This window comes from Uloborus diversus, chromosome 1, assembly GCF_026930045.1.
Source record: "Uloborus diversus isolate 005 chromosome 1, Udiv.v.3.1, whole genome shotgun sequence".
Taxonomy (NCBI): Eukaryota; Metazoa; Arthropoda; class Arachnida; order Araneae; family Uloboridae; genus Uloborus; species Uloborus diversus.
Genome location: NC_072731.1, coordinates 110,971,352 through 110,982,884, shown reverse-complemented (window position 1 = coordinate 110,982,884; position 11,533 = coordinate 110,971,352).

The following is an 11,533-nucleotide window of genomic DNA, read 5'->3' as shown; positions in this document are numbered from 1 at the left end:
GGTGAGAAGTGCCAGAAAGATTTCAGCCGACTCCAGTTGAAGTCCCGTTTCCAGAAAACCGGGGAAACCCTGCAAGAGCTAGCGGCGGACGTCGAGAGACTGTCTCATCTTGCTTTTTGCGACTGTCCTGCGGATGTTCGAGACAACCTGGCACTCAACTACTACATCGACGGGGTTCGAGATCCGGAAATCCAGAAAGCTCTGCGGATGGCGGATGTCAAAGACCTGAGTTCTGCTGTTGTGCATGCGATGAAGTTGGAGGCCGCCCAGCAAGCAACCCGCAAGGATCGCCATTCAATCCGCGGCGTGAAAACTGATGAGCCTGATCCGGTTTCGTCACGCTTTGCTGAACTGGAAAAGCAAATAAAAGAAATTGCAGGAATCCTCAAAAGGACTTCGGCTCCCAAATACCAAAATGGACAATCACTTAAGTGCTGGAAATGTGGCGGCGAGGGTCACTTACGAAGAAACTGTGAAGCTCGCCAAGAAACCAGAGGGAAGAGCACCTCTCCCTCGCAGGTCCAGGAAAACTAAGCCATGGCAACCTCGCGGGGCGGAGGTCGCCAAATTGGAATGAGCCCCATCTTAAAGTTTTCCAGATTTCATCGACGAGTGGCGGCAGTAATGGACTGTTTGTTTACGCATACGTAAACGGGTTTCCCTGCGAACTGATTATTGACACTGGAGCCAATGTTACAATTATTAGAACAGATGTGGCTCGTCAATTTGGACTCAACATTCTTTGGACGCCGCCCTGCGTTACCCTCCAAACTGTGACAGGTGACAAGATCGAGATTGAAGGTAAAGTAAACTTAGAAATTGTGTTTGGAAATGCCACTTACCATCATACGGCATTCGTTGCTGCTATCACGGACCCCTTCATTCTCGGATTGGACTTTTTAAAGAAGTATGACTTCAACCTCGACTTCAAGACTAATGAGCTGCACTCGATGAGAGAAGACATAGCCGTTTTCCCCGCAGAAAGTGATGTAAAATCCGCTCATCAAATAATAGCCCAAACAGATTTATTGATTCCCTCAAGGTCAGAATCATTAATACCTGGCTCCATTGAAGAAAGCAGTAGTTTTCGATTTGGACTCATTGAATACCCCAACCTAAACAATAACCTAAAAGGAGTGCTGGTAGCATCTACGCTTGTGGACCTTTCTATGGATGTAATTCCTGTGAGAGTCGCCAACGTGAGTGAAAGGCCCAGGAATATCCGAAAAGGTGATGTGTTGGCAACTTGTACTCCAGTAAACTGCATCATTAGAAGAATCAATTCCCCTGAGACTGTGTCTTCTGAGTCCTTGACATCGAAGTTAATTGGGAGTGCGCCGTTATCGAATGATCAAAGAACTGCTGCGGAACAATTGGTGGACGACTTCAAGCATCTGTTTTCATCTACATCGGAGGATGTAGGCCGGGCGGATTTAACGCAGCATAGGATCTATACTGGAGAACACCCCCCTATTAAACAGCATCCAAGACGACTACCGTTTGCCAAGAAGGAAGAGGTCGAGACCCTCCTGAAAGAGATGCAGGAGAATGATGTCATCGAACCCTCGTCCAGTCCTTGGGCCTCTCCCATCGTCTTGGTCCGAAAGAAAGATGGCTCCACCAGATTTTGTGTCGATTACCGACGGCTGAATGAAATCACCAAGAAAGACAGTTACCCTCTTCCACGGATAGACAGTAGTAGAGAAAGAAGGGTTCTAGCGCGCTTTTAGGGAAATGACCAAATCATCAATTTTCACACAAATTCATTGATTTATGGACCAAAAATGCAAAAAAACATGCAAAAACAGCATAAAACCCTTTAAAATCAACAATTTTTTTTGTCCAAAAACGAGGGAAATGCGTGAAAAAAGCCTCGTTTTTCAACAATTTAATGCTGAAAAACGAGGCTTTTAAAAAGATAATGAAAATTGAAGATTTAAATGGTAAATTCAAGTATATATGCATCATTTGTTTCTTTACACTTCATTGTTCCCTTATAAACAAGTTTCAATTCCTTAAGTCCTTTTAATGCTTTTAGATCTTTATCGTTAAATTTCTTGGTAAATCGATCTGGTAAAAAGATTTGAAATTCATTCCATTCCTCATCAATTAATTCCACAACAAATTTATTACCATATTTCGTGTTGAGTGTTTTGATATTAAGTACTGGATATTCATAATCTTGCTTCATATCTTTAATCTTTAAAGTTGGAAGGTAAGAAAGTGTTCCGACAGAATTGAACTGTTTCAAGGTATCCATTTATGGGTAAACATTTTTATAAACGGAATTTCATCATAAATAAATGGATAGAATTAAAGATTTAGTGAGTCTTGCCAAGTTAAATAAACAAGTAAAAGAAAAAAATGTCGACCAAGAATGGGAAGAAGCTGGATATCAAAAATCAATTACTGAATTCCACAAACCAGTAACCACTCAATTGAAAACAAATGAAGAACAATTGAAAACAAATTACAAAGCAATTAATGATGCACTCCATGAATTGTCTGCTATCAACTACCCATCTTTTCAAGTCTCTACCCCCACTGCAATAATGGATCTAGATCCTAAATTTAAATCGGATGAATCGGATGAAAATATTAAAAAGAAATCATATACAATTGATCCTGACGTTGATTTGGACACTAAATTTCTAAAAAAATATAAACTTCCATTACCATCTCGAATATTTAATAAACCAGATGAAATTCAAAAGGTTCTAGAAACAACTGAAAATCTTAGTAAACGATTAGGAAATTTAAAAGGCCAAATTTCAAGAGGCATCGATACAGGTTACACAAAATCTGAATTAAATGAAGATTTATCAAAGATTAGAAATTATAAGGAAAAATTGAAAGCGCTTAACGTTACAGAGCTCTTTAAAGTAACTGGATCAGGATTAATTTCTGAATTAGAAGTGTTGACAAATAAATTGATAAGCGGATCCAAGAATAAAAAAATGTACAACAAAATTGTTAGCATACTAGATTTATTGTTAAAAGATGGTGACCTTACTAACGAAGAGGTGAAAGAGTATTATAATAAATTTTTATACAAATAAATGAGTAATTATATCAAGACACAAGTGTATTTGAGCGAGTCTCAGAAAAATAAACTTAAAACAGCATTAAAAAATCAAAAAGAATTGACACTACAGATTGATAAAACGAAGCAGCCTAATCATGATATTTATCTAACCAAAACACAGATAAAGCATTTGCAAGACGGAAAAAGAATTACAATAAGTAAGACTCAACTTAAGAAACTGGGTGGGTTCCTACCGTTTCTTTTACCAATATTAGCTGCCTTAGGAACAGGAACACTTAGTGGTGTGGCAGGTTGGGGTGCTAAAAAAGTGTTAGATAAGGTGGCTGGATCCGGTTGTTTAAAAAAAACGAAAACTGGAAAGGGCGTAGTTCAAAATTGGGAATTTCCAACGAAATGATTCTAAAAAATATGAAAAATGAAAAGGGTTTTAGAGATGTATACACAATAGATTTGCTGCCAAAAAAGGTGCAAAAATTTGAAAACGGAATTATTAATCATGATATTTCAACAGGTAATGGAACACATTGGGTTTGTTATTATAATGATCCTAAATACAATTTTATCGAACATTTTGATCCATTTGGTGAATATAAATTAGGAAACATTCAAATCAAATCATTAAAAATACCAAATGAAATTGTTAAATATTTAAAAACATCAGGAAAAGAAATTCGATACAATTCAAATTTTTTGCAAAAACCAAGCTCAATGAAATGTGGTTATTATTGTATGAAATATATTGCAGAAAGAAATAAAGGTAAATCACCAGCTGATGTGTTGTATTCTTTTACACAATCACCTAGTGACTATAATGAAAATTTAGTACTTAATAAATGAAGTTACTACTCTTAGATTCGAAAGATGCTGAAAAATCAGAAGATTTTACTGTTGAATTCCGAAATCCTATTCCTGTAAAAAATGCGAAAATAGGCTTTAAATCTATGTCTATGTGGGTGTCTTGGCACAATATAGATGAGACAAATAATATATTGAAATATACTTTTCAAAACACTCATCATCAACTTAAATTTGATAACGGCAATTATACTGTTAAGGACTTGAATAATTTTATAGTAAAGCACTTTAATGTTGATCCACCTATTCAATTTGGAATAAATTTTGCAACAACAAGAATCGTTATGAAATTAAAACCTGGTTATACTGTTGATTTTAGAGACTCTGAGTTGCGTAAAATTTTAGGATTTGAAAGCAAATTGTACTCTGAAAAAGAGCAAACAGGTAAATATATAGCAAACATTTCAAGAGGAATTGATGATATCCATATTCATTGTAATATCATTGAAGGGGCACTATATAATGATAATTTTAGTGACATAATCTATTCTTTTACACCTCATAATCCCCCCGGAAGTCTAATAAAAGTGGACGAAATAAATCCAATATATGCAGATGTAAATAGAAGTGATCACATTTATAGAATAAGGATGTATATAACAGATCAAGACAATAATATCATAAATTTGAATAACCAGAGAGTTGTATACCGTTTAATTTTAGATTAAATAAATGCATTACAATAAGCATAGACTGTATTCGAGAGGTAAAAAATATCATGGAGGAAATATTTTTACTGATGCCGTCAAAACTATTGGTAAAAGAAGCTTAAATGTGCTAACAAGTGCGGCGCTTCCATTAATTGAAAATAAAGCAAAAACATTCATTAGAGATAAAATGCGACAAATTTTAGGATCAGGACTAAAGAAATTTTAAACTAAATAAATGGAAAAGATTTGGGATATAACGACGGTACCAAAATACTATGAAAATGAAATTGAAAGTTTTGTATATAAAGAACACAAAGAAGATGGTGTAATTGTCAATCAAAGTGACTCTGCACTGTATTCATTTACCATTAAAGATGTGAATGATAACATTCTGTTTTCGAGTGGATATGTATGTGCAGATGTAAAAATTACAAAATCAAATGGTGATCCAGTTGGTGAAGATAACGTTACATTAGTAAATACAGGTAATTTATTTTCAAGAGCAACGCTCTATATAGGATCAATAGCTGTAGAAGAAATTCAAAAACCTTCTCTTGTTCATCATATTAATGGATTAATCAATTTTACGAATGATTACTCCACTTCAGAAGCAACCAACATGTTTTATTTCAAAGATACTTCTGATTACGCAGACAGACAATTTTTAAAATTTGAAGGTGCTCAGGCTGATGGTGAAAAAATGGACACTTTAATCAAGAAGATTAAATTAAACGAAAAATATAATAAAGGATTTGAGCAAAGATATAATTTAACAAAAAATAGTAGTGTAGTAAAGATATGGATACCAATTAAGCATTTATTTGGATTTTTTAATGATTATAGGAAAATTATGTCAAGTATTGATGTAAAATTTGAATTTATGAGAAATGAATTTAATAATAATATGTTATATACTGACGTTGCTAATCCAAATTATCAAGTTAAAATTTCCAATATTAGTATGTGGTTACCTCATGTAAAATTAAATCCTGAAGCACAAGCTAATTATCTAAAATTATCACTAAACCCATCTACTGATATCAATATAAACTGGTGTGCTCCAAGACTTAGAGAATCAAACACATTTACTGGATCGAATGGTACTATTCATGTAAAATCCTCTACAGATGAATTGGTTAGTATATTTGTTGTTCCACAGTATGTTGAAAGAGAAAATAGTCAATCTAAGAACAATATGATATTTGACAATTTAGATTTAACTCGATGTTGGATTAGAATCAACAATGAAATGTATCCCATTCAAGATTATTCTGCAAGTTTTAAAGAAGGTGAATTAAATTATTCAAGATATTATTCAGATTTCTTAGCTGCAGGATTGAATACTATTAATAGTGAAAGTGGTTGTTTAGTTAGTTTTGATGAATATCGTAAGCTGTATCCAATCATTCATTTTGATGTATCCAACCACCCATCTTTTATAAATGTTAGCAATTTAAACGTAGAATTTACATGGTATTTGAGAAATGATCCAGGAAAAGCTTATAAATTTTACTTCATTTTAGTTGAAAAGAGATCAGGAATTATGAACATGTACAATCGAAAATTTAAAACACTTCCAACTTTACAGTAAATAAATGATTTGGTATCCCTTTGGAACAGATATAAATGAAAATAACGAAGGACCACCTGGCCCTCCAGGTAATGGTTTTAAATTAACAAATGATGGTAATTATGATATGGAAAAAAAGAAGTTAAAGAATTTAAATGACCCTTCAGATCCAATGGATTCAACAACAAAATCATATGTAGATTTACTACAAAATGAATTAAAATCTAAATTGGTTTTATTATCGGAAAACAGTTTAATTCTTTCTAAAAATGATACCTTTGATGCAAGAAATAAAAGAATTGAAAATATTGAAAATCCTATAAATTTATCTGATTCTGCTACTATGGGTTATGTGGATACACAGATAAATGATTTAGAAAGTAAAAGTTTAATCCAGACTAGTGCAGGAAGTTTCAATGCTAAAGGAAAAATAATTGGAAACGTTGAAGATCCTAAATTATCAAAGAATGTAGTGAACAAACAATATTTTGAAAATAATGCAATTGTACTAGAAAATGATAAGTTTAATGCTAAAAATAAATCGATTACTAACGTGTCAAATCCTGAAAATAATAACGATGTCGTAACTAAAGAATATTTAGAATCTAATGCTTTGTCTTTAAAAAATGGTGTTTATAATTCTAATAGAATTAAAATAACCAATCTTTCAAATCCCGTTGATAAAACTGATGCTGTTACTAAAAATTATTTAGATTATAAAGTCAAAATTAATGATAAAAAAGAGGGTAATTTACTAACTAGAGATAATGATGGTTTATATGTTCCCTCTTTAATGAAACACGGTGTCTATAATTTTGAAAATGCACGACTTTCAATGATTGGTCATCCTATAATTAATAAGGATGCAGCCACAAAAGAATATGTAGATTCTCAAAATTTTTATGCTACTATTCGAGAAAGATATTTTGAATGTAAAACTGGTGGATTCAAGGAAGTCAAATTTAATCAAATGAGCTCTAAATTAATAGATACAAATTTGAAACTGATGCAAACTATGGATATGAAAATAACGATATTTTTGTCTTCTGAATATTCTTTTGGAAATCCTTTAATCAAATTAGATATTGGAAACGATGTTGTCCTTCGTAGACCTTTAACAGTAAATGTTGAGTCAGCAGTCATTTTTGCTAGCGGAACTAGAAATAGTTATATAAAATTATTTATTAGTCCTGATGGTGATTCAAACAGATTAAAGCCATATATTCACGTAGAAAAAATTGATTTTATATAATTTCTTATCTTCTTTTATTTTTAATCTTTAAAACAAATATGTTTTACTTACCCACCCGACTCTCTGCATTTTTCAACAGGGCTTGAGACCTGCTTTGGCTGCATTATCGGGTGCATAGACCCAATTTTTAAATATTCACCATATCGTTGGATAAAATGGGTTATTATCGTTATCACAATCTTGTGCTGCTTTTCTAAAACATTTGTATTATCAAGTGCTATTCCAAAAGCTTTTAATTTTTCAACAATTTCTTTTAATCTAAATTTTGATTTTCTTATATCACTTTCGACGTTTATTTTTTCAATAGTAAAATATCTTTCTATTGCATGCAACTTTCACAAATTGATTCCAGAAAATTTGTAATTCATTATCAACAGCTACGCTGTAAGACTGCTGTGCTATAGACTATTCCATCTCAATTGAGAAGCACTTATTATCACTATTGGACTTTGGGCGTTCCGAAAAAAGTTGGAACGCTGGAACGGGACAAATTTCTGAAAACTAGGTCACGCTTTGATAAAAATGATAACGCTGTTAGAGTTTCAATGCTTTCGATTGACGTCAACAGACTGTTTCCCGGGGAATGGATCCGTCTCGTTTTGTGATAACGCCCCGCGAAGTGGGAAGCTTCCCATTTTATGTTAAAATTCCCACTGCGTGGAACTTTCGACCATGAAACGGGAAGAAACGGTTGAAGAAAATATTTTCGCCTCTTCAATGTGAGTTGGTTTTATCATGCGTGTGATAAGATCGATGGTTTTTTAAGAAGAGTTGTTCATTTTTATAGTGATTATAACTTTGAAATCGCATTTTTTAAACATGCTAAAAACAAGGTGTTTTATTAAAATAAAGCCCCTATTTACTATAATTACTATTGATTTTTGAAAAATCTTCCGATACTTTAAATATACTTTGCAAAGTTGTTTTTGGTTCGATTATTTTAAGGACTTTTTATTTATTTTCATAGTAAGTATAACTTTGAAATGGCATTTTTTTACTAAGTAAAATAAAATTTTTACTAAGTAAAATAAAATTTTTACTTAGTAAAATAAAATTTTTACTTAGTAAAATAAAATTTTTACTAAGTAAAATAAAATTTTTACTAAGTAAAATAAAATATTAACTAAGTAAAATAAAAGTTTTACTAAGTAAAATAAAATATTTGAAGTAAATAAATGATTAAAATAAAAGACTATACACAGCCAGAAGAGGCTATAGATCCAGACCAAAATCCACTACTACCCATACATCCATTTCGAATGTTAATAGCAGCGGGGTCAGGTAGTGGAAAGACAAATTTATTACTAAATTTGATATATGATTTATTAAACTTTGATGCGTTGTATATATGTGCTAAAGATATTTTTGAACCAAAATATGAAAAGCTACAAAGAGACTATACACAATTCGATGATGTTGAACTAGAGGATTTATTGGATGTGTGTAAAAAGAAAGAAAGAGAGAAAATTAAACAGATGTACAATAAATTTAAAAAAGAAACGTTATTTGTTTCAAATCAAGACGATATGATTGATGTTGATTCTTTAGATAAAAATATGAGAAATTTAGTAGTATTTGATGACTGTATAACTGATAAAGATCAAACTAAAATATTAGAATTCTTTTTTAGAGCAAGAAAGAAAAACGCTTCAATTATTTACATATCTCAATCCTATTATAGTACACCAATTGATATAAGAAAAAACTGTGAATACTTTATATTTTTCAAGCTTCAAAATAGAGATATAATGAGTATAATTAGGGATATAGATGGCTCAATTGATGCAAATGAATTTAAGAAAATTTATCACAAAGCGGTTCAAAAGAAATATGATTTTCTAGTATTAGACTTGAAAAGCGATCAAAGATATAGAAGGAATTTTAACCCTATATAAATGGAAGAAAAATTAGAAAAGTGGTTATATGTATATAGAAAGAGTTACAAATTTTATAATGATATCAGCTTATCCTTATCAGTGAGCAAGTTTTTATTTAGTGCATCGGGCCTATCAGCCTTCGCATTTATGCCTCTTGCTGCATTAAGTATTGGCGCTGGTGTTATTGAAATTATTGATAAATCTTTAAAGATTTCAGAACGAAAAGAAGAATATAAACAAGCTTACAAATTTTATAAAAGTATGTTAAATTCATTAAAGGCTGGAGTAATATCTGAATCAGATATACTTGTAAGAGAACAAGAATTTATAAAAGATTTAAAGTATTTTCCATTAGAAAAACATATGAAAAAAATGTGTCTGAATGGATATAAATAAGACCCCCCGTTTCAGGGGGTCATGTTTTCAAAGGGTCTCTGCTAGATACCCATTAAAATCAGTAGCCGTGTTTCACGGCGTCCATCCTTCAACATTGAAGAGCCCTTTAAAATCATTATTAAATATAATTTTCAAGGGGTCGCTACCAGCTACCCCATAAAATCTTCCTAATTAATTATATATATTCCTAATTAAAGCATCAATATTTTGGATCAGTCTGTATGATTCTAAGGGGGGTGAATCACCCCCCTTATGATTTAAGTTATTTAGAAGCGTTGAACTGACTCTTTCAAATTCTTCATCAGATATATGAACACATATTAGATGTTTATATTCACCTTTAAACCGTAGATTTAACTTTGAATCAAGTTATTTCACTTACGTTGACGGGGGGGTGAAAGGCCCCCCCGTAAGGGGGGTATAAAACGCCCCCCCCCCTTAAAAACCAGCTAGGTTGAATTTCATGTAAATAAATGGGTAAGAAAACAAAGGGAGGTGATTTGGTAGGATGGGTACAAGATAAATTAAATCCACCTGAAATGCATGTACCTGGATATCAATACTGTGGTCCATTTACAAAATTAGAAAAGAGATTAAAAAGAGGTGATCCTGGAATAAATAGAGTAGATAAAGCGTGTAAAAAACATGATATTGCATATAGTAAAACAAAAGATACGAAACAAAGACATGTAGCAGATCAAGAACTTTTAAATGATATAGATAGTTTTGAAAATCCAACTAATGGTATTTATCCTTTAGGTGAAAAACAAGCAAGAGCTTTAATAAAACCAATAATCAAAGCAAAGAAAACTTTTGGTTTAGGAACTAAATTTATGATTTATTGTTTAAAATGTAAAAAAGAAACAGAAACAGATAATGCAGAAGAATCAGTTACAAAGAATAATAAACCCATTATGAAAGGAACATGTACAGTTTGTGGTTCTAAAAAGAATCGTTTTTTAAAGAAGACAGGGTGAGTAAGTCACTCACCCTAACAAAAGTGTATTATGATCCAGAGACTGGTTACTGTGGTATAAATGAATTGAATCGTAAAACTAAAATTCCAAAAGATGAAATTAGAGAATTTTTACACAAACAAGATGAATATACCAAACATAAACCAATTGTTAGAAAATTTAAAAGAAGAAGAATATTTGTATCTCATATTGACGACCAATGGCAAGTAGATTTAATTGATTTGCAAAAATTTAAAAAATATAATGATAATACGAATTATATTCTTTCAGTTATTGATATATTTAGTAAATATGCTTGGGCTGTACCAATCAAAAGAAAAACTGGTGATTTAATAACGGAAGCATTCAAAACTATATTTAAAGAAAGAATTCCAGAAAAGATTCAAAGTGATTTAGGTACAGAATTTTTATCTTCTAAAACTCAAAAGTTATTTGAAGACAATAATATAAATTGGTTTGCAACGGAAAACATAGAAATAAAGTGTTCTATAATTGAAAGATGGAATCGAACTTTGAAAACAAAAATGTGGAAGTATTTTACAGCAAATAACACAAGAAGATGGATTGAAGTATTACCAAAACTTGTAAAAAATTATAACAATTCTTTTCATAGATCTATTAAAATGACACCTGTTGAAGCAAGTGATGAAGACAATGAATCCATAGTATTCAAAAATCTTTATAAACCAAAACATATACCAAAACCTAAATTTAATATAAATGATAGAGTTAGAATTTCAATATATAAAAAACCATTTAGAAAAGGATATTTACCTACTTTTACTGAAGAAACTTTTATTATTTCAAAAGTTTTAAAGACTGATCCAATTACTTATGAAATTAAAGATTTGAATAATGAACCTATAAAAGGAACACTATATGAAAAAGAATTGGTTCTTTATGATAAACA